This window comes from Hibiscus syriacus, unplaced genomic scaffold, assembly GCF_006381635.1.
Source record: "Hibiscus syriacus cultivar Baekdansim isolate YM2019G1 unplaced genomic scaffold, ASM638163v2 tig00110030_pilon, whole genome shotgun sequence".
NCBI lineage: Eukaryota > Viridiplantae > Streptophyta > Magnoliopsida > Malvales > Malvaceae > Hibiscus > Hibiscus syriacus.
Window position 1 is genome coordinate 4,033 of NW_024062572.1, and position 24,952 is coordinate 28,984.

The following is a 24,952-nucleotide window of genomic DNA, read 5'->3' on the forward strand; positions in this document are numbered from 1 at the left end:
ACTTTTTAAGATCAAATGTGGCTGGAACTAAAGTCCTTTAACATTGTGGCTTCATCATATATTTATAGGTGGAGAAAAACCCTAAAGGTTTGTGTAAAAATTCCAAAGATACCCCAAATCATGCTTGATTCACGTGATGATCGGGCAGAGCTAACAGTGATCCTGCTGGGCAGCTGGCAATGGTCCAGCCTGGGTGGTTGACTGAGCACCCGACAGGATCCTACTGCAACAGACAAGATCTACAGCAGGGCGGCGTGGCAACACTAATCTAGGCACCCGACAGGATCCTGCCGCAACAGACAAGATCTGTAGCAGGGCGGCGTGGAAGAGATCACGTGCAAATAAGGAACACCTGGCTTCGAAAATATCTTCTTTCACTTTGTGTGCTCTTGAAATGCCATTCCAACTCGGTATTTTCATTCTGCTCAGCAGTCTCCTTATGCCACGACATTTTCTTTTTTCCTTTCCTTGCTCTCAAATCCTGCACATCATTAGACAAACACCTTCCCCATAAGGTAGCACTGGTGACAAATTAAAATGCCGCGGCAAACATAATTCCACCACATACAACTATATGCTCCTAAATGCATCTAAATGATCCTAAATGTGCTCTTAGACATTCAATAACTTAAGTGAAAAGGTCCCAAAATGTGTCCTTTTTACGGAGTTATCAAGTTTTCCCTTGAGAAAATGGTTCCATAACTTTACGATCGATTTAAGGGCTCTTTTATCGACTCTCTTCATTGTTGGCGCATTCCGCTCGAACTTAGCCCATCCGAAGAAAAGATCTTCGAGTACTCTGTGGTAGGTTTATTGGTCTGCCTCAAGCATAAATTTCTTATACTGCTCTTCGACCTTCCCCAACTTGAAATATTTGTTGAGTGATGAAGGGGAAAATCAAAGGAGTATCCCTCGGATATACACTGTGTGGTTGGATGGGCCTTCGAGATGGGCGTAGAACTCTCTGACCATTGTTGGTGCTATAACTTTGGGGTGGTGACCAAAATTCTCCTAGTTGTGCTTCTAAATCACGGCCATGACCTCCGATTCAAATAGATCTTCGTCCTCTGATGGAAAGACAAACCCGTCTTCTAAATACACTTGCCGCTTTTGGAGATTTTTGAAGCATGCCTCGGCTTCGGCTGTTTGGAGACGCTCAAAGCTTGGTGTTGGGGCTGGGTTTTTCTTCGATCTAGCAATGATAATTGTTTGGTGCAGTGGGATTAGCGTCAGCGATGGTGAGATTTTGTTGAAAGCAAATTTCTTGCTGTAAAGAGAGAGAGAGTGAAACACGATGTAGAAGATAGAGTTGAGGGTGGTTTTTCTGGAAAGTATTAGGTGGTTTCTTTGGGGTAATTCGATCAAAACACGAGGGGAAAAGATTTGGTATTTATTTTATGATATTTGATTGGACGTAAAGTTGGGGAAAAAGAAACTTTCCCTTTTTTAATTCTGTCGCCCAAATTTCTTGCCCTAGGGTTCTCTCTCCTTTCATGCGTGAACTATCTCCCCATGTTATCATGTGTACTCTGCATGCCTACACGAAATAAATAAAGAAAATAAAATAAAAATGATGATGAATGCATAAAATAACTTAATTTATTTATGTACAAAATTCAAATTTTCGTTGCCTAGGGAACAAATTTTGTTCAAGTAAGTAAGGCAAACTCTTGGGCATCATGTGCCGTTGATGCTGGTTTGCCTCGCATAACTGGGGCTCATTTGTATTCCTTTAGCCTCCGCCCGTTCACCTTAAAAATGGAACCATCATCTCAGTTATTGAATTCTATATCTCCATTCTTATGAACTTGATGTACAATGAACGGTCCTAACCATCGTGACTTTAGCTTTCCTGGGAATAACTTGAGATGTGAATTGTAGTGCAATACTTGTTGTCGAGAATAAAATTGCTTAGGCAATATTTTTCTGTCATGCCATCGCTTTGTTTTCTCTTTGTATATGCGGGCATTTTCGTATATACGTGCTCTAAATTCATCCATCTCGTTCAGTTCCAAGAGTATTCTTTCTTCTGCAATTTGGGCATCCATGTTTAACTTTTTCATGGCCCAGTAGGCTTTATGTTCAAGTTTCACAGGCTTTATGTCTTGAATGTTGTGCAATAAGCCCATGATGCTTCATCTAGCTTTGGCGAACAATCCTTTCTACTTGGGTTGACTACTTTCTCAAGGATCTGTTTGATTTCTCGGTTAGATACTTCAGCTTGTCCATTAGTCTGCAGGTGATACGCCATAGCAATCCTATGTCTCACTCCATATCTTTTAATTCCTTGGCAATTAATTTGTTGTCAAAATGTGTGCCTTCATCACTAATGATAGCTCGTGGTGTTCCAAAATGTGCGAATATGTTCTTGTGCAAAAATTTTAGCACCTTCTTGGAATCATTTTTGGATGTTGCAATGGCTTTGACCCACTTAGATACATAATCCACTACCAAGGGGATGTACAAATATTGAAAGAATGTTGGGGAGGGTCCCATGAAGTCTATTCCCCATATGTCAAAAAGTTCCCCCTCCAAAATATTTTTCCATGGCATCTCATGTCATTTTGATATGTTTCCTGTGCGTTGGCATCTATCACATGACTTGTAGAAGTCATGCGCATCTTTGAACAGGGTTGGACATAGAATCCACATTGTAATACTTTCACCGCTGTTCTCATTCCGCCAAAGTGTCCATCATACGGTGATGAGTGACATTGAATTAGAATTTCTTTGTGATCTTCTTCTGGAACACATCTTCGGATAATTTGGTCTCCACATTACTTGAATAAAAACAGTTCATCCCAGTAATAGTGTCGCACATCGTGTAAAAACTTTTTTTTGCCCTGGCTTGATAAATCATGAGGAACAATACCACTAACAAGAAAATTAGCTATGTTAGCATACCACGACACAACCGTGACAAACAATATTTTCTCATCAGGGAAATCCTCTTGAATTTATGTTATGTCATGACATTCAGTTATGTTATCTAATCTAGACAAATAGTCTACTACTTGATTTTTTGTACCCTTTCTATCCTTGATCTATAAATTGAACTCTTGTAGTAATAATATCCATATGATTAGTCTAGGCTTTGCATCTTTTTTATTGATCAAATATTTAATGGCAGAATGATATGTATGCACAAACACCTTAGTGCCTATGAGATATGGCCTAAACTTATCAAATACAAATACTACTGCTAAAAGATATTTTTCAGTGGTGGTATAGTTTACTTGTGCATCATTAAGAGTACAACTCGTAGTAGATAACACGAAAGATTTTAATTTTTTCGTTGCCCTAGCACTGCTCTGACTGCATAATCACTAGCATCGCACATGAGCTCAAAGGGTTCATTCCAGTCAGGTGGGACAATAATTGGTGCTGCTGAAATTTTTTTCTTCAAATCTGTAAAGGCATTCAGACAATCATTAGTAAATTCAAATGGATGATTTTTTTGAAGTAAAAGACACAAGGGTTTAGAGATTTGAGAAAAATATTTTATGAACCTCTTGTAGAAGCCTATATGTCCAAGGAAAGTGTGTATACATTGATTGTGATGCTTTGCTCTCCTACTCACATTGTGAACTCTCCCTTTTTGTAATATATTATGATTATTTCAGTGGATAAAAAAGATCGTCCCAGGATGATAGGTGCATTCTCATCGGCTTCGTAGTCCAAGATGAGAAAATCGACTTGAAATACGAACTTGTCCACCTTTACTATGACATCTTTTATTCTACCCTCGGGTAGCACATAAGACCGATCGACCAACTGTAATTGAGGTTGGACAAGCGTGATATCCCTCTAGTTTCAAAAATATGGACTTTAGTATCAAGTTTACAATCGATCCCAAATCAACAAGAACTCGTCCTACAAAGTTATTACCAATTGAACATGGTATTATAAAATTGCCATGGTTTTTTTGTGTTGGTGGGAGCTTGCTGACTGTAGAACAGATTTATGTTATCGTGGCAACATGTTCTACCTTCTTCTTATTTGTAATCATGTCCTTAATAAACTTGGCATAGGAAGGCATTTGCTCGATGGCTTCAACTAAGGTCACGTTGATATACAACTGATCCAGAACATCAACAAATTTGTTGAATTAGATATCATCGTTATGCTTCTTCAATCGTTGAGGGAACGGTGATGGAGGTCTCAAATTTTCTACCGATGGTTCTGAGGAATCTCTGGCCTTGGGCTTAAATTTCTCATTATCTAGACGATGTTTTTTTGAGCCTTCATCATTTTCCTTCTCTTCGGTTGCTCCATCCTATTTCTCATTTTTCGTTCGATCCTCTGGGACTGATATGCCTCGGTGAAAATTATTTAGCTCTTCTCCCCCAAACTTGTCATTTTGCTTGACCTGTGTTCCACTCCTTAGTATAAGTACACTGCATTGCTCATTTCCATGATGCTTAGTGATTTCAGTATCACTAAGGAGATTTCCTTGTGGGCGAGAATGTAATGCCATAGCAATTTATCCCACTTGATTCTCCAATGCTTGTAGAGATGAACTATGGCTTTGTAAAATATAGCCCGACTTTTTAACAAATTTCCTTGGTTTTTAATTGTTGCTGAATGCTCATGCATCAAGGTCTTTGTTGAACCCATGAAATCTTTTGTTGAGGCCATAAATTCTTGCAATGACAACTCCAAGGTGTTAGTATTGGAATTAGGATTAGAGGAAGAGTTGTACCTTTATTGTTTTGCCAGGGCAGTTGATATTCTTGATTCTGAAAATGTTGATGGTATGAATTATTCTGATGTGGCCTGTTGTAACTTGCTGCCTGATTACTATTGTTCCCTTGGTTACTCCATGAAAAATTTGGATGTTGTCTCCAACCAGGATTGTATGTGTTGGAATAGGGGTTATTGTTGCTCTGGTTATAATTGCCCACAAAATTGATGGATTCATGATTTTCTAGACCTTCACTCTCATAATGGTTGTCATGACAAAATATGCATGTGTTATTGGTCACCTTGACTTCTTTTACCTCATTAGGACGCTGCAAAATTTTCAACATATTAGTTATGACAGAAAGTTGCGCTGCTACTGAATCCTTACCCTCTAGTTCATATGCTCCAGATGTTTTTCTACCGGTTCCCAATATTGTATTTGAGAATTGATAGTCATTATATGTTATCCTGTCGAGGATATCAAAGGCTTTCTCGGGTGATTTATCAAGTAAGGTGTCATTTGGCGAGGCATTTAACATCATTCGACTTGGTACATTAACTACGTGTAAAACATCACTACTTGAGTCCAGTCATGAAACCCATGGTTGACACATTTGCGAAGTAAACTTTTATACCTATCCCAACATTCGTACATTGATTCATCATCTCCTTGGTGAAAACTTACAATATCATTGCGAAGTTATGTATTCATATTGGGATGATTGTATCTGAGTAGGAAACTCTTGCATAAATCTTCCCATGATTCCATTGAGCCTGAAGGAACTCCATTAAGCCGCGCTCTCACTCTATCACGTAGGGAATAAGGGAAAAGTTTTAGTTTAAGCACATCTTCATGCACTCCTTGTTGTCGAAATGAATCTCATACTTCAAGGAATGCACGAATATTTTGTCTAGCATCCTCATTAGGTGAACCACCAAATTGGCCAATTAAATTTAGCATATTAAACATCACCGGTTTTAGGTCAAAATGAGTTGCTTGTATTTCAAGTTTCATGATGCCTGGATTGAGGTCATCAAGAATTGGATCAAATGATCTCGTATTACTCTTGGTCTTGCAACTTGAAGATCAATTGCTACATCGGGATTATCGTGATCTCCCATGTTGTTGCCTTGTAATTGTAGTTGGTTTAAATATTCTCTGGTACGTTGGTCACGTTGCCTCTATCTGAACAACTGTTCAACTTCAGCGTCGAATGGTTCCAATATTTTACCAGCAGATCTCAAGGTCATGTAATAATAAAAGGAAATAAAATGCGTTAGACTAGATAAATATAAGGTGACAAGAAAAACTTGTTATGGCGAATAAAAAATTTGTCAGCAACGGCGCCAAAAACTTGATCACTTGTAAATGTATATGCTAAGGCAAGCAATTCATTGCAAGTATAAACAATCGAATCAAGTAATATAGGGTAAGTGACTATCGTCTCCTCAAGGATTTGTCGAACGTTTTTAAGCTTCACCACAACCAAAACTATCTTGTCAAACTAAAAATCTATTATTAATAAAACAAGAAAATACTATAAAGTATAATTGAAGAAAAGTTTGGTCGAGACAAAATAAATTTGTAAACTATCGAAATAAAATAAAACAAGGACAAACGTTGATTCAAATACAATTCAAACAACCTCACATATTCAGACTTATCGAAGAGCACTTATGCTAATCTTTTGCATTGACAACAATTATTCTAAGTCCATAATGAATTATTATGACATGCTAAAGCTGCCCGACAGGATTACTAAGTATTCATAGACTGTTGCTATCGCAATACCACTCAGCGTTAACTACAACCCTTGGTTTGCCAGACTGTTGTTGTAGAAATACCTCTCGACATTAACAATAGTCGTTATTTATCCTAATCTAGCGTCTATCCCTTTTAGTCGAATGAAACCCGCTCCTTATCTCTAAGGTAGATAAGTTAAAACATCACCATCTTTGATCCATTCCATTGTTCACATAGATCTATCTTAATTCTCTTGAATCTAAGAATCACTATCTAGACAAAATGCAATCTCTCGATGCTCTTACATTGCCAAGACATGTTTCACAAAGACCCCAAGCAATCTCTCGAAGCTCTTACACTGTCAAGCTAAAATATTCAAACAATTAACAAAACATTCATGAGCAAAAACATAATTCATCATTCATAAAACATAAAATAATTGTCTAGGGAAAACAAAGATTAACACCAAGTAAGACAGTCATGGTGCTATAAAAAAGTCATCCAAATAACATCGTTTAATACAACCCCAAATAAGTAAATACATTAAGAAAAATGAAGAACGACTCCCAAAACTGGGGGCTTTGTCGTGACACTTCTGATCAGCACCGCGCCTGCCTTGGTGATCAGCCTCTCTCGAGACCTGATCACCGCTCTGCTACAGTCTGGCTATGGAGGACACCAAGGAAGGTCGGTTGGTAAACGGTGGAGAAGCTCTGTAGTTGCTCGTTCACACTCTCGGTAAAGCTCTCTAACTTCCCTCCCCTTTCTTTGGCGACTACGGTTGGATATTTATAGAGGGGAGTCTCCTAGGGTTTCGAATGATTGGAGATTCCTTAAATAACCGTTATTACTTTGCCCAGGCTAAAAAAGGAAATGTGGATGGTGGTTGTTAGAATTTTGAGGGTTTGCTTGCATGTGAAGGGACTCATCCAGCTGGCTTCTGACATAGGTGATTTTGTCATATCCACTTCAAACTTTCCAGATAAAGCTTGCCATGGTGAGATAAATCTGCTCCTCACGTTATTTAGTCTCTCTATTCCTTTGGCCCTTACAAATTACGTTGTCACGACTAAAATGTTCTTCCTTCGTAAATTTCCTGCACATACACAATCCACACAAACTCTTTTCTCCTTAGCAACATCAGTTAAACCAAATAAATCTTGCCAAAGCAAAACTTATCCACCACAAGCAAATATAACCTAAATGCAACTAAATGCAACTAAAATGTTGTGCATACTTTGTTTAGACGAGCAATAACTTAAGTGAAAAGACTAGAAATTGAGTCTTTTTGCGAAGTTATCATTTACCATGATCAAAATAATATAACATAAATATTATTATTTTTACCAATAATTATAGCCCACATGTAAACCTATGAAGACCCTGGGTATTCGAGTAATATCTGCACCGTAGTGCTACACATAAGGTTATGCCCACCCTATACATCGAAGTGCCATAAGGATGTTCCCACCATATACACTTAGTGTCCTTACACATTTAGTGTTAATATAAATCTGCAGCTGCTATACTCTATGGCATGCTAACTATACCCTATGGCATGCCAACTATACCCTGTCCTTCAACGACTTACTTGGGCATATAGTCTAATTCATTCATCCATGGTGACCATATATTTAACATTAGGGGGAAGTTCATACCCAAAATAACATCCATGATAAAATATCACATTATCCATGATCAATGCACTATAATTTCACATTGTGATATATCAATGTCATATCGAAGTTATAAAAATGACATAATATCATGCTGATATAAACAAGGTCAACTTGTCGCAAGTCTTCCTAATGATGAATAAAACATCTATGTACAATGTCATTCATGTATTGCACTCACCTTGACACTTCATATATCCCAAAATATGTGCTTCACTATAGTCACGAAAAATCCTTTATACTTGACTTGCCTCGATCACAAATCTATCATGATCTGTACAAATCACAAATTCATAACAATACATATGTTAATATTGTACTAACATAAACACATCCCCAAAATAAAATCCATAATATACTTGAAACTCATTTTCTACCAAAATACTTAAAACTTAATAATTACTTTTAACATTGGCACCAACTTTTCTAATTTACACAAAATGGTCCTTCACCATTTTATCACTTAGATTCTTAATACCACAATTCCAGCATTGAAATTATTACCATTCAAAAGCTTTTACAAAGGCATAATTACATTTAAGTATCCCAACTATGCGAATGTTGCACTTAAATCACCAGTCTTTTCAAACTTCCAAAATGGTCATATTTCACATCTAAACACTCATTTCAATTCCAAAACAGTAATTTCCAGCATAGTACATCAATTATTAAACAATTATACAATCATTCACAACTTTTCCAAAAAAATTGAATTGGTCCTCTAACTTTTCAAAATTACATAATGGTCCCCAAAATTTTCTAAGGCTTGTAGAATACTTCCTACATTATTTCCAACCATTATATAAATTTTCCATAATTTTTCTCACTCAAACAACCCATGGTCGAGTGCTTTAATCATAGAAACTAAGTTTTCATGATTTTACTCAATTTTGATTCGATTCGATTCAAGCATGAAATCAACTTCTAATCAACCTTACAACATCTCAACAATCAAAACCTTAACCAATTCTTATCATAACCCAAAGTTCTATAATTTCTTCATTTGACCAAAAATTATAAAATCATTTCTAGGAAGTTAAAACATGTTTTAATCATAAATCAAGCTTGAAAATGAATCTACAACCTCAAAAACATCAATATTCATCATCAATTCCCATGAACCCTAGCATAAATATAAACCCTAAGATTTGGAATCTTTGAAATCAAGCAAGTTGAGCAACCATAATTGGTTCCAAAATATATCGTTTCTCGACTAGATCACTTTCTTTTTTCACGTCATAACTTGAAATCGAAAGGAAATGGCTTAAAAATGGGAAACAAATATTTTTTCCTTGCCTTTTTTATAGTTCACGGAACTTTGGAGAAGAAGATGAATAAGTTGGCATGAAACTTTTGATTATTTTCATGCTTATCTACCTTTAATTTACCTTTAATGACTATTAAATTCATTAAATTAGGAAATTACGAATTTACCCTTAATGAAATTTCATAATCACCATTAAACAAGACACCTCAACCTTATCATCTTCTAAAATAAGACACTTCAACCTTATCATCGCCCATAAGTCAAATATGAACAAATAAGATCTTAGTTTACCGATTTGCCCTTGTATTTTTCCAAAAATATAATCTTGGCACTTTAATCCAACGATCCAAATTAAACCTGGAATTAAACCCTTAAATCTCAATATTTATATTATTTTCCAACATTTAAAAATGTGAAAATAATATTTTCGGTCTAATTTAGCATTCTTCAGATTTTCCTAAATTTTTTATTCGATCTGATTTACCGAATTTTTCCTCAACTTCCTTACTTTATAACTTTTATTACAAAACTCGTATTAACATTCAAATTCCCACAGAAACATTTTTTTGAGATAAACTATTTATTTACAGGGCCAATTTGTAACTTAAAAATTACCATTTTGGTCCTTAAACTTTTTCAAAGTTTATATTTTGGTTACTAAACTTAAAAAATTTATAATTTGGTCACTCACTAAATCCATTTATGGAATAAAATTCTTTTTTGGGAAAATTACCACTTAGATCCTTAAACTTTTCCCAATTTTCTACTTTGACCAATAAACTTTCAAAATGTTCATTTTGGTCACTATCTAAATTTTTGGGTATTACATTTGCGTAGTTGAGTTTTGCATCATTTATAGTATGACTAGCATAATAAATGACATGGAAAACTTAACCTCGACATTGGCCCAAGACAGCCCCCTCATCATAGTCACTCGCGTCACACATTAGCTCGAATGGGCGGTCCAATCGGGTGGAACAACAATGGGTGCCAAAATAAGCCTCTCCCTCAGTCCTTTGAATGCTATAACGCAACTATCACCAAATACAAAGGGTTGATTTTACTACAGCAGAGTGCATAATGGCTTAGAGATTTTAGAAAAGTCCTTGATGAATCTTCTATAGAACCCAACATGCCTTAAAAAGTTTTGAATGCCTTTGACCGTGGTGGTAGAGGGTAGTTTCTTGATCACTTTGATTTTATCTCCGCCTACCTCGATTCCCTTTTATGAGATTTTGTGCCCTAAAATGATCCCTTCGTACAACATAAAATGGCACTTATTCCAATTCAGGACCAAATAAGCTTCCTCACACCTTTCAAGGACTTTTTCTAGATTGCCAAGGAATAAGTTAAAATCATCATCAGAGACTGAGAAATCATCAATGAAACTCTCAATGAACTCTTCTACCATGTCTGAGAATATGCCTAACATACATATTTGAAATGTGGTTGGGGCGTTGCATAGTCCAAAAGGCATCCTCCTAAAGGCGTAGGTGCCATAGGGACATGTGAAAGTTGTCTTCTCTTGGTCCTCCTATGCAATAGCAATCTAGTGGTAACCTGATTATCCATCAAGGAAGTAATAGAATGGTTTTCCTACCAATCGACCTAGCATTTGATCGATGAATGGGGGGAAGTGGTCCTTTTAGTGGCCTTGTTAAGCTTCTTGTAGTCCACAGATATCCACCAACTCGTGGCAGTCCTTGTTGGAAGTATTTCATTATCTTCATTGCTCACAATGGTCATGCCTCCTTTCTTGGGCACACATTACACTGGGTTAACCCACTAACTACTGTAAATAGGGTAGATTACACCAACATTGACCATTTGATGATCTTCTTCATCATCACCTTCTTCATGATCGAGTTAAGCATTCTTTGAGATTAAATAGAATTGTTATAACATTTATCTATTAGAATTTTGTTCATACAAATCGCAGGGCTTTTACCCTTCAAGTCAGTCATAGTCCAACCTAGAGTTTTCCTATGTTTAGTCAACACATGTATTAAACTACTTTCTTGCTTAGGTTTTAGACTAGCAGAAATTATCACAGGAAATGTATTGTTACTTTCCAATTAATCATATTTAAGGTATAATGGTGAAGGCTTTAATTCTAAGAAGGGTGCATGCTTAAAAGAAGGTTTAGGAGAAGTAAATTCAACAAAATCAAGAGGTTCAAAATGTATATCTGGTCTACTTGTGAGGAAGCTAGACTAATGCACCTCTATTGGAGGTTCTTTGAACTCATCGACATCTTCTCCATTGAGCTTCACATAGTTTTCAATCTGCAAAAAATTTCTACATCAGAATTCTACAGCTTTAGCTTCTACCAAGGAATCCACATCTTGAAGACATTAACACTAATCGAAATCATCTACATACTTGAGGTTATAGAATACATTAATGGTTACCCTCTTATCATCTACTTGCATAGTAAATTCACCCTTTTCACAATAAATCAAAATTCGGCTGGTGGCTAGAAATGGTCACCCCAAAATGATGGGTGCATTTTCATTGGCTTCACAGTCAAGGATAAGAAAATTAGTTAGAAAAACAAACTTTTCCACCTTTACTACTACATCTTTGATCCTCCCTTCAAGGTGGACATAGGATCAATTCGAACTTGCATGTCCTATATCAAGCTTCATGAACACAAAATTGGACATCAAATTTACACTTGACCCGGGGTGACATAAAGCTCTTTCCACAAGGTTATCCCCAAAAGAACATGGGATAATAAAGCTGTTAGGATCTTTTCTTTTTGGTGGCAAGTTGCTTAGTGCATAATAACTCTATTTTGTTGTAGTAGTAGTTTTGTACTTCTCAACATTTCTTTTCTTGGTAACGATATCCTTGAGAAACTTCGCATAGGTAGACATTTGATCAATTGCCTCCATGAATGGGACATTGATATATAACTAGTCAAGAATATCCATAAATTTATTGAACTAAAGGTCTTCGTTTTGCTTCTTTAATCTCTGAGGGAAGGGTGGTAAGGTTCTGCTTGCTTCTTTTACTGGTGTCTATCTTTTGTTGTTGCAATATTCTTCCCATCATCAGTATGTTCACCAGTTGAGCCCTCATCTGAATCATTTTATATATGTGATTCCCTTTGTATTTTAGATTCTTCTTGTATAGTTTCAGGGTTAAGATCATCTACTTTCTTCCCCTCAAACTTATCTTCTTTGTTGATTTGAGTGCCACTCCTTAAAGTGGGTGCACTATATTTCTCTTTACCATGAGATTTAGTGACTTCAGTATCACTAGGGAGGTTGGCTTGTGGACGAATATGTAAAGCTTGCGTGATTTGAGCTACTTGAGTCTTCAAAGCTCTCAAAGACGAGCTATAACTTTGCTGCAATGCACTTTTCCTCTTAATAGATGCAATATGATCTTGAAATAAAGTTTTAGTCGTCATCATAAAGTCTTGAAAAGTAGCTTCCAAAGTGTTAGAGTTCGAAGAGGATGTTGAACCCTTGTTGTTATTTTGCCATGGCATATTCTGTTGAGAAACTAAAGGTTCAGTCATATTTAGTTGAAGGTTCAGTCATAAGTGTTTGAGTATGGGTTGTTGTTGCCTCAGTTGAAGTTCTCCACGTAGTTGATATGCTTGTGGTTTTCGGTGCACTCGCTCACGTGGTGATTCCCATTGCAAAGAACACAAGCTTTACTAGCTACATTCACTTCCTTCACCTCACTAGGACGTTAGAGATTCTTTAGCATATTTGTAATGACTGACAATATAACTAAAAAAGAGTCTTTAGTATCCAACTCAAGACTCCCATGAGTTATTCTCCCCATTCTAAGTCTCAAAGTAGGGAATTGTTAGTCATTGTTTGCTATCCTATCAAGGATATCAAATGATTTTTCGAGTGACTTGTCAAGTAAAGTTTCATTTATTGAAGCATCTAAAATCATTATGGCTAGAGCATTAACACCATTTTAGAACATCACAACTTGCATCCAACCATGAAATTAGTGAATTGTACATTTGCGAAGCAGTCCCATATATCTATCCCAACACTCATACATCGACTCATCATCAGATTGATGAAAAGAAACTATATCATTTCGAAGTTAGGTGTTCATGTTGTGTGGATTGTAGCGTAATAAGAGGCTTTTGCATAAATCAGTCCATGACTCCGTCGAGCTGGGAGGTACTCTACTCAACCATGCTCTTTCTTGATCATGCAAAGAACAAGGAAATAATTTCAACTCTAACACATCCTCATACACACCTTGTTGCCAAAAAGAGTTGCATGCTTCCAAGAATTCACAAATGTGTTGCCTTGCATCTCCATGCGGCATATCACCAAATTATCCAATAGAATTCAATATATTGAACATCACAAGTTTAAGCTCAAATTGGGTTGCCCTAATTTTTGGAGCAACAATCCCAGGGTTAAGATCAACCAACACGGGAGCTAAATGATCTCGAATAGGTCTTGTTCGAAATACCACCCAAACATTGCGAATTGCTACAACATTTAGATCTGCATTATCCTGTATTGGATTTTGACCTGGTTGATGCATAGCTCTTTGAACAAATCTTCTTTGACTGAAAAAAAAAACGTTTGATTTTAGGTTCAAGAGGTACTAATGATACCCTGAGTGTTCCCTGGGTCATGCAACAATACAACACCTAAAAAGAAATAAAACAAAAAGGCAAACAAAAACAAGTTAGTATGTATCTAGAATAACAAGAAAATAAAATGTGCAGAAACTAAACTTAAATAACCAATTACTAATCCCCGGCTACAACGCCAAAAACTTGTTGCGTGTTGTGATGTCTATAATTGATACGCAAACTATTCAAGTGTACACATCTAACAAGTAATAAAGTGATGAGAGAGTATCGTCTCCACAGAGATTGGAGGAAATTCAAGTAAAGTTTATGCACACAAAATATGGACAAAACTATTGTTGTCTGAAGAGGTATGAACAAATAAAGGAATGTTGTAGCAAAACTACAATAAAAACTGGAAATTCAAGAGGTGACATAGAAGTGTCCTCACACGTGTGGTTTCTTCACTAAGGATAAAAAAGTTGGGTCTATTAAGAAATCCTATGATTTGTTTTCATTAATAACAAGCTTTATCCAATTAATACTATGTTTGACAGAGTTTTCTAAAATGTTTCTAAACTATCTATAGCTAGAAATTGGGAACTAAAATGCTAAAGCAATACCACTTAGCGTGAACCCTAGCAGATTACTACCCCTTAAGCTTGACTCCTTTTAGCCATTGAAACTTTCTCTTTATCTATAAGGTGAGTTAAGGATTACCTCTCAGCACAACCCCATTATTCATTTATATATTAAACCTAACTCTCTCAACCATTAGGTATCAAATAAAGGCTTAGGCTATCTCTCGAAAGCTCTTACAAACTCACACAATAAACACATTGAACATAACATGTAAAAACAGAATCATGCCATCACATTCATTCCAAAAAAACATAGTCATCCATCAATAAACCCAATCCAAAATAGTTAGTTCATGGCTGGGTAAAGTTCAACAAATATCATTAGATCATTACAACCCATTTCCAGAATACTAAAATAAGTAAGAGGCACTAAGCAGAAGGAAACTCCAAAAGTTGTCGTTGGACTGTCGTGAACCACACAAGCGATGTTGCTTCTCTCAAAGGCCAGTAAGCTCGTGCCTTTGAAGCTCCCAACAATGGAGGACACACGAATGTTCCCCTTAAATGAGGGTGTCTTATTCTATTTATAGTGGAGGCGCCTACAATTTTGTGCCCTTTATTTTTTGGGTGCCTTATAGTAAGATTACCTACATGTAGGGCATAGTTGTCCTATAGGTTCACGTGTGGGGGCTACAAAATATCATCTACTTTTGTCTTCTATTGTGCCCAGAAATGCTATCTAGAATGCTACAGCCGAATTCCCTCTCCAAGCAATTCTCCTTATGTTACACATCACCACACCAAACAACCTTCCTCTAAAGCAGCACCGAAATCACACATAAGCAAAGTGAAGCATGCAAACACCACCATATGCAATAAATAAACCATATGCAACTATTTGTGATTAAATAGACTTGAGAACGTACAAAAACTTCAGTAAAAAGGGAATAAAATATAGTATTTTTACAAAAAAAACTACTGACTACATCATGGATGTGTTACGGGTCTCTCTCTCTTTTGATTCACACTGCTCTGCTTTCAAGCCTCTGTTCTGCTGAACAAGCTATGTCTTCTATGATTTTAAATTATCTTACGTCACTGTCTCCCCTCTTGGTGTTACTCAACATGTTACTTTTCACAACTCTCCTTTTTTCTTTTTTTGGGATGCTTCTGCTTCTGCTTTTAATATATTGTATTTATGCTTTCTGCAATAAAAAAGTTGTTTTCGAAACTAAATTTTCGTTACGTTTAGTGTAACTTCTGCTTTATTGTGTACAGTGTAAAGGGCTGGGATTCAAAATCAAATTTTCAAGTATACCGTAGGGTCCAGATCGATACTTATTTTGATTAACTGTTTTCAATCTTCATCTGTTATTCTGTTTGTTTCAAAGTAACTAATATTCTACAGGATGTTCTTATTGGTGGTTATAGATTCTTACCTTGTAGACATGCAAATTACCGGATAAAAAACTGATCCAGATCAGATAAAAACCGACCCGATTTTTTCACCTAGCTAAAAAACCGGATTTTAAAAAAACCGGTTCGGATCCTAACCGGTTTGGAGGGTCGGATGGTATAATTGGTGTAACCGGTTTCGGTTTGAAAAAAACTGGGTTTTTAAAAAAACAGGATATAAAAAACCGATTTTAATATTATTAAAATTACATCGTCATCAATTGAACAAAAAACCCCCCAACGGCTAATTTTTTAAACCCCAGACTAGATTTTTTTCCGGATGAAAAACCGGTTTTTTATCTCTTTTTTTCAAATCGGTTTTTAATCCGGTAAAAAAACCGGTCGTCCAATTTTTCCCCAAACCGGTTATACTATCCGGTTTTAAAATATCTGATCCGGTTAAAAAAAATGATTTTTCCCAAATCCGGTTTCAGATATTTTTTACGCAAAATCGGATATTCGGATATTTTGTACACCTCTATTTCCTTGGATTAATCAAATGTTTGGTTTAGAGTCTCAAATAGTAATAATCGTACGAACTTTTCAAATATTGCCAATCAGGGTGGTAAAGTTGGGCGAATAGGAGGCCAGATATGAAAATGAAATGTTCAATTTACCGTATGCTTCCTTGTTTCATTTTCAGGTTATAGCAGTTAATGGGACATTCCTTGGTCAAGTTCTTAATGCCACAACTAATGACAATGTGGCTTTTAAAGTTCACAATCAGTTGGACGAGAATCTTTTCATGTCTTGGTAGGGTTTAAGATCGAAATTTTGCTCATCTTTTCCTTTGGTAATTATTTGTTGTCGTTGTTTGAAAGGGATTTCTTGAAATTTCTGAACAATGTCTTCTACAGGCCAGGCATTTAAATGCGGCGAAATTCATGGGAAGATGGTGTTCTAGGTTCTAATTGTCCAATTCAACCCAAAAAGAATTTTATTTACCAATTTCAAGTTAAGGATCAGATTGGGAGCTTTTTCTACTTTCCTTCGCTCAATTTTCAAAGAGCATCTGGTGGATTTGGTCCATAATTATCAATCAGCGTAATGTTATAAGAATTCCTTTTGCACCACCGGATGGTGACATTGTCATATTGATTTGAGACTGGTATACACAGAACCATACGGTTAGCAGCTAATGAATAGCTCGAATTTTAGTATTTTTCCTTTTTGTCCATCCCCGTTGTTGATTTCGCAGTTCAAGTTCAGTAATTGATACACTATTCTTTTAGGCATTGAGAACAACTATCGACTCTGGTGGAGAGCTAGGGATGCCTGATGGAGTTTTCATCAATGGGAAGGGACCTTCCCGATATAACACAACTCTTGTACCTGATGGCATTCAATACGAAAGCATTAATGTTGATCCAGGTATGCATTTCTGTTTTGTAGGTGATTTTCTTTATATTTCAAGCATGTCATTTTGTTTGTCTTATGATCTGGATATGTATAGCATCATAAGAACAGTCTAATTCTTTTAGGATGATTTGAATTAAATATTAGTATAACCTTTTTTCCAATGGAATTCCTTTAATTAAGTGATATATATTCTTTAAAAATATTAATACCCTTGAGTTTCATGTTTGACATCTGCATTCAGTTATGGTAATGTTTCATCCAGCATTACATTATCAAGTTCTGATCTGCAATGAAAAAATGGTTTGCTGGAAAAACTTATCGATTTTGTGTGTATAATGTTGGGATATCTACTAGTTTGAATTTTAGAATCCAAAGCCACAATCTGCTCTTAGTGGAAACTGAGGGACATTATACGATTCAACAGAATTTCTCCAGCTTTGATATTCATGTGGGACAGTCCTATTCATTTTTAGTTACCATGGATCAGAATGCAACTACAGATTACTACATGGTGGCTAGTGCTAGGTATGTGAATGAATGTGTTTGGGAAAGAGTAACTGGTTTGGCCATCTTGCATTATTCCAATTTGGGAGGACCAGCAACGGCCCTTTTCCTGTTCCACCAATGGTCAGCAATTGATGCAGGGGGATCCGAGACAGATGATGCTGAGCTGTCAGATTGCACGTTGATGGCGCTGAGATACCATGAGTTGGCAGATCAGCGCAAAGGCGAGAATTGATTGTGACATGTTCCTCATTGGGGTCGTTTTGAGTATGTTTCAGTCTTTTGGCCATAACTTTGGCTACAGGTGTCAGAATCGCGCATAAGACCCCAATCCGGAAAGCTCTTTTCGACGCGCACGCTCTCCACATCGAGCTATGCTCCATGTGACCTTTTTTTCAACCTCAAATTCTGCCGTTTTCCCCTCCGAATCACTAGATTTAGTTATTTTTTACTATTTATGGTAATATTTCGATTGTTAATTAGGAAGTCAATTTAAATTCGATTTAGGCCGGATTTTTGGGAGATTGCTTATTTTATTTCGAATTTCAATTTAGAGTGATTTTCGGGATTTTGCTATTTTTGGCAAAATTCGAATAAAGACGATTTTTTTGCTATAACAGTCCGGCTTGTGGACTGCTTTTTGGATGGTTTTGATTTTATAATATTTTATTAAACCCTAGAGACTTTTTTTCTCTGGTTTTTGGGCGAATTTTCTCTTGTGAATCGTCTGTCGGAACTAGCCTACAGGATAATCACTATTCTGTCTGGCGTCAGTTGGTGTCAGAGCTTCAACATCTTCTTGGGAAATTTCACCAGTTTCAATGGCTGGAGGTCGTGGTCGTGGTCGTCATGAGCAGGTTCCGAATGAGGAAGCCCAACGCCGTGATCGCAGCGTTCAGGATGTGATGATTGCGGATTTGCAGAGGCAAGTCGCAGAATTAACCCAGCGCCTGGCGGCGCAGGATTTCGAGGATCGTGAGGCCTCTGATCACGATACCAATTCCACTTTCGAAAACCCATATCACAATCGCGCAGGATTCCGGGGCGCATGATTCCGGGAGCACCGTGGTCGGGAGGAGCGTTATGGAGACCTCGGTTTTCGGGTCGATCTCCCTGAGTTTTCTGGTACATTACAGGCCGAGGGATTCGTGGATTGGATTAATGAAGTGGAGCGTATTTTTGAATATAAGGAAGTCCCCGATCGTGTGAAAGTGAAACTGATCGCCATCAAACTCAAGGGCAGAGCATCTGCGTGGTGGGAACAGTTACGACGTTCACGAGAAAGACAGGGCAAAGCCAAGATCACTGATTGGGAGAAGATGAAAAAGAAGATGAAGGGCCACTTCTTTCCCTTCGGCTACACGCAAACCTTATTTCAGCGACTTCATGCGTTGAGGCAGGGCGCGCGATCAGTCGATGATTACACGGAGGAGTTTTACCAATTGGTCGCCCGGAACGATTTATCTGAGACGGAGGAGCAGATGGTGGCGCGATATTTGGGGGGTTTACGCCAGCCCTTGCAAGATGTCCTCAGCCTTCATTCATTGTGGAGTGTTTCGGAAGCATACCAGCGTGCACTTGCTGTTGAAAAACAACAAAACAGGAGACCACTGATCAGGAGCGATCACAACAGTCGACCAGTTCACCCTCAAGAGTCCCATCCTGCTCAGCAGCCACTGCAGGGTAATTCTAACCCTACTATTAGATGTTTTCGTTGTGGTGAACAAGGGCATAGGGCGACTGATTGCAGGAAGCCTGCTAGTCAAAAGGGCAAAAATTTGTTGATTGAGGAAAACGTGGAAGACGAGACTGAGGAGATTGGCGAACCCGTGTATGAAGATGATGAGACTGATGATGTGATGTATGGAGATGGTCATGAGACTCTGGTCGTTCGCAAGAGTCTACTTACCCCCAAGGGCGATTCAGGGGACGATTGGTTGAGAACCAATATTTTCCACACGACTTGCACAGTTGCAGATAAAGTCTGCAAAATGATCATTGACAGTGGCAGTTGTGAGAATGTAGTGTCCGAGGAGGTTGTCCAGAAATTGCAGTTGAAGACGGACCGTCATCCTAAGCCATACAAGTTGTCATGGCTAAATAAAGACAGTGAGGTAACAGTTGATAGGCGATGCCTCGTGTCTTTTTCAATTGGTAGAAATTTCAGTACTCTGATCGCCCCTATCACAGAGTGCCTCAAGGGGCATGATTTCCAGTGGTATGAGGAGGCAGAGGCCAGTTTTCAACTGGTCAAGCAAAAGATGACCGAGGCTCCAGTTTTGGCACTTCCAGATTTTGACAAAGTGTTCGAGGTAAATTGTGATGCATCTGGCGTTGGCATTGGTGGTGTTCTGAGTCAGGCAGGTCGTCCGGTTGCTTTTTTCAGTGAGAAGCTATCGGGATCAAAGAAAAATTATTCCACTTATGATCTGGAGTTCTATGCCATAGTTCAGTCCCTGAAGCATTGGCGTCACTACCTAGTACAGAAGGAGTTTATTCTGTTTACCGATCATGAGGCCTTGAAGTACATCAATGGCCAACACAAGCTGAGTAGACGTCATGCCAAGTGGGTAGCATACTTGCAAGAATTCACTTTTACGCTGAGGCACCAAGCAGGGAGTTTGAACCGCGTCGCAGATGCCCTGAGCCGTCGTACCTTACTTCTCACCACCATGAGTACTAAAGTTGCAGGATTTGAGACGTTCACAGATATGTATGCAGCTGATCCTTCCTTTGGAAGGATATTTCAGGAGGTAACTGAGGGTCACCGTCATGATTTTGTTTTGCATAATGGGTATCTGTTTCGTGGATTACAATTGTGCATTCCAGATTGTTCATTGAGGCAGCAAATTATAAGTGAACTTTATAATGAGGGACACTTTGGCCGAGATAAGACATTGGCCCTTATCTCTTCTGAATTTTATTGGCCCAAGTTGACTAGTGATGTGGCCCATTATGTGGACCGTTGTTATGTGTGCCAGCGGTCTAAGGGAGTTCTCACCAATGCGGGATTGTACACTCCCTTACCTGTTCCTGAAGCTCCTTGGTTCGATGTCAGCATGGATTTTGTACTAGGCTTACCCCGCACCCAAAGGGCCTCTGATTCTATCTTTGTTGTGGTTGACAGGTTTTCCAAGATGGCTCATTTTGTAGCTTGTAGAAAGACTATGGATGCTGACCGGATTGCCCATCTCTATTTCAAGGAGATTGTGCGTTTACATGGTGTTCCTCGATCCATCACTTCAGATCGTGATACTAAGTTCATCAGTCATTTCTGGAAGAGCCTGTGGGGGAAACTGGGAACGCAGTTGAATTTCAGTAGCGCCTACCACCCCCAGACGGATGGCCAGACTGAGGTGGTGAACCGAAGTTTGGGAAACCTTTTAAGGTGTTTGGCAGGAACGAAGCCGAAGCAGTGGGATTTGGCATTGCCTCAGGCAGAATTTGCCTACAACAGATCAAAAAACAGAACCACAGGTTTAAGCCCATTTGAGATTGTCTATGGTCAGAACCCATCCGGGGTGTTGGACTTAGCCCCTATTCCACGTATAGGACGTTTCAGTCCTAAAGCAGATGAGATGGCAAAGTATCTTCGGGGTATCCATGAGCAGGTGAAACAGACCATTCATGAGAGCAATACCAAGTACAAGACTCGGGTCGACAATCATCGTCGTCAGGTACTTTTTGATGTTGGTGATTTTGTTTGGGCTGTATTAACTCGTGATCGTTTTCCTGTTGGTGAGTATAATAAGCTTAAGGATCGGTAGATTAGACCTTGTGAGGTCGTGCAGAAGATCAATGATAATGCTTACAGGTTGCGACTTCCCAGTCACTTGAAGACTTTTGATGTCTTTAATGTGAAGCACCTGAGTTATTGTTTTGTGGATCCTGATGACACTACTCTGAACTCGAGGACGAGTTCTTTCCAACCCGAGGTGACTGATGCAGGGGGATCCGAGACAGATGATGCTGAGCTGTCAGATTGCACGTTGATGGCGCTGAGATACCATGAGTTGGCAGATCAGCGCAAAGGCGGGAATTGATTGTGACATGTTCCTCATTGGGGTCGTTTTGAGTATGTTTCAGTCTTTTGGCCATAACTTTGGCTACAGGTGTCAGAATCGCGCATAAGACCCCAATCCGGAAAGCTCTTTTCGACGCGCACGCTCTCCACATCGAGCTAAGCTCCATGTGGCCTTTTTTTCAACCTCAAATTCTGCCGTTTTCCCCTCCGAATCACTAGATTTAGTTATTTTTTACTATTTATGGTAATATTTCGATTGTTAATTAGGAAGTCAATTTAAATTCGATTTAGGCCGGATTTTTGGGAGATTGCTTATTTTATTTCGAATTTCAATTTAGAGTGATTTTCGGGATTTTGCTATTTTTGGCAAAATTCGAATAAAGACGATTTTTTTGCTATAACAGTCCGGCTTGTGGACTGCTTTTTGGATGGTTTTGATTTTATAATATTTTTATTAAACCCTAGAGACTTTTTTTCTCTGGTTTTTTGGGCGAATTTTCTCTTGTGAATCGTCTGTCGGAACTAGCCTACAGGATAATCACTATTCTGTCTGGCGTCAGCAATGAGCCAGCCTAAGTCCATCAGGTTTGTTCTCAAATATCCTTATCTTCCTTTCCTTTTGAAACTAGCAACCAGCTCCCATTAAAAGTTAGACTCTGACAATAGCCATATATGTATTACAACAACTCATCATATTCAACCTGTTGAAAGTTTCCCTGCAGAAAACTTCCCTGATTATTATTCCAATTTAAACTCTCTTTTTTCAAATGATCAGGCAGAATACTAGTGCAAGTGGAGCTCGTCCGAATCCGCAAGGCTCTTTTCAGTATGGTTCAATTAATGTGATCGACACATATGTGTTACAGAGCTTGCCCCCACTTATGATTGATGGAAGCTTTGTTCTACACTGAATGGCATCTCTTTTGTCAACCCCGATACACCATTCAGACTAGCTGACTTGCTCAATGTAAAAGGATCCTATAAGCTGGATTTCCCCAATAAGCCACTTGGCAGAACTCCAAATATCAACAGATATTTTACAAGGGATTCATAGAGGTTATATTGCAGAATAACGACACTAGAATGTAGAGTTTCACATGGACGGCTATGATTTTTTGTGGTTGGGTAAGAATCATATTCTTACATATCATCTTCTCAACTGCTGGTAATTTGTTGTACTTTTAAATAGCTCCTGATGTCTGATGTAGAATGGACTTTGGTCTGTGGACCGAAACCAGCAGAAACAACTATAATAAATGGGATGCGATTATTTGTTTTACCAACAAAAGAACCTTTGCCTTTGTACACCACAATGTCTTTCTGTGAGGAGATTCGATTTCGTTGTGCTTTGCATTTCTCTAATTATCTGTAGTGTAGGTGTACCCTGGTGGGTGGACAGCAATCCTTGTATCACTTGACAATGTTGGAGTGTGGAACCTGAGAGTGGAGAATCTGGATAGATGGTATCTAGGCCAAGAGACATACATGAAAATTATGAATCCCGAGGAAAACGGCGCCACGGAAATGGCTCCACCTGAGAATGTTATTTATTGTGGTTCTCTTCAGAGCCTGCAGAAGTAAATCTAAAACCATGTCGTAATTTTAATATTGCTCCCATGTGTTGTTACTAACGATTGCATGTGATTGTAGGGAATCAAGAAGCTCTTCTGGAATGACATTGGTGAGTTGGAATCCCAAGATTCTGACTTTGGTGGTCACAATTTTTGCATCATTTTTCACTTTTAGCTGATTGTAGTGTAGGGAAGCAAATATAGGCACCTTTTGTGTATGTTGTTGGTGGTGTTTATACCTATTTTACAGTTGTGCTCAAGGTTTTGAAGTAAAGACTAGATACGGCAGTGTACATGCAACATATTATTTCTCTAATGATGAAAACTTAATATATATTTTTTTATTTTTGAAACAGTCCTTAAACTCGACAATTTTACTTCGTTTTGAAAAAAAATATATTCAAATTTCTTGGAAAATATGATTTTAAAATAAAATGGGACCGTGATTGATCATTGAGGGTTAGATATGATCGAACGCTACAAAATTATCTTTTAAAAATAAATTTCATTTTTAAAGATAATTTTACAAAGCTCGCGTTTTAAAATTATAGATAGAAAGATAAACAAGTTTGAGAATCGGTAACATGTTAGAAAAGTTCGCATCCCATATCACCCGAATTTAATACCTAATTCGTTACGTATTTTCGTAATGGTAAAATTTACGAGTTCAACTTATTTTAAATTATGATCCTTTATTCACATCATTTTATTTAAACGAAGTAAACTTTATTTAAAAAATTAAATTTTCGATTGACTCCCTTCGAAATGACGTTATTCTTTATTTATTTTTTTATAACAAAAGACAATATATTACTCTATTTTAAAATAATAACGAATATTGTACCTCAACTATTTATGAAATTATCTCATTAACCATCTAATAAAAGAATATTGGCTAAGGATCTATTGAAAGAGTAAACCGTGCAATGCCGGAGAAATTGATACGTGAATGCAAATGTCAAGCAAAAATATAATGTTATACATGATTCTATAGCTTTAAATATTAAAGTTGAAGTTTTAAAAATAAAGTTTAATTTTTTAAAAGAAAGAAACATTAATATATACAGATGTTGGAACTTATTTCAATAAAAGAGAAATTTCATTAGAATGATTTTATAAAATTAAACTCCAGTAATTTAGGAACTTTTACTCATCCCTTAACTTTGTCTTTTAAAATACTATTAAATTGTAGAGTTTTAAACTTAGCATCTAGATGATCAACTACTTCATTACAAAACTTCTATATATATCTCTTATTTTGGTGATATGGAACTTTGCTATTACTTATGTATTATTTCAGTCATAATGACAAATATTTCTCAATGTTTGTGTCGAAACGGTTTTTTGAAAAGGAAGGGGTCTCGTTTCAAATGATATGATGACCGGTTAATGATAAAATTTGGTTCGAGATATCTCGTTTCAAATGTTTGTTTTGAAATGACCCCTCATGCATTGAAGCAGTAATTTATTATTCTAATCGAAATGAAGAGATATTACTATTCCATCTTAAAAATCAATATCGAT

General features: G+C 37.5%; 1 pseudogene; it reads left to right on the plus strand.

Moving 5' to 3' along the window:
* The first annotated feature begins 1,036 nt into the window (after positions 1-1,036).
* LOC120213559 lies at positions 1,037-23,653 on the plus strand (annotated as a pseudogene).
* Positions 23,654-24,952: the final 1,299 nt, after the last annotated feature.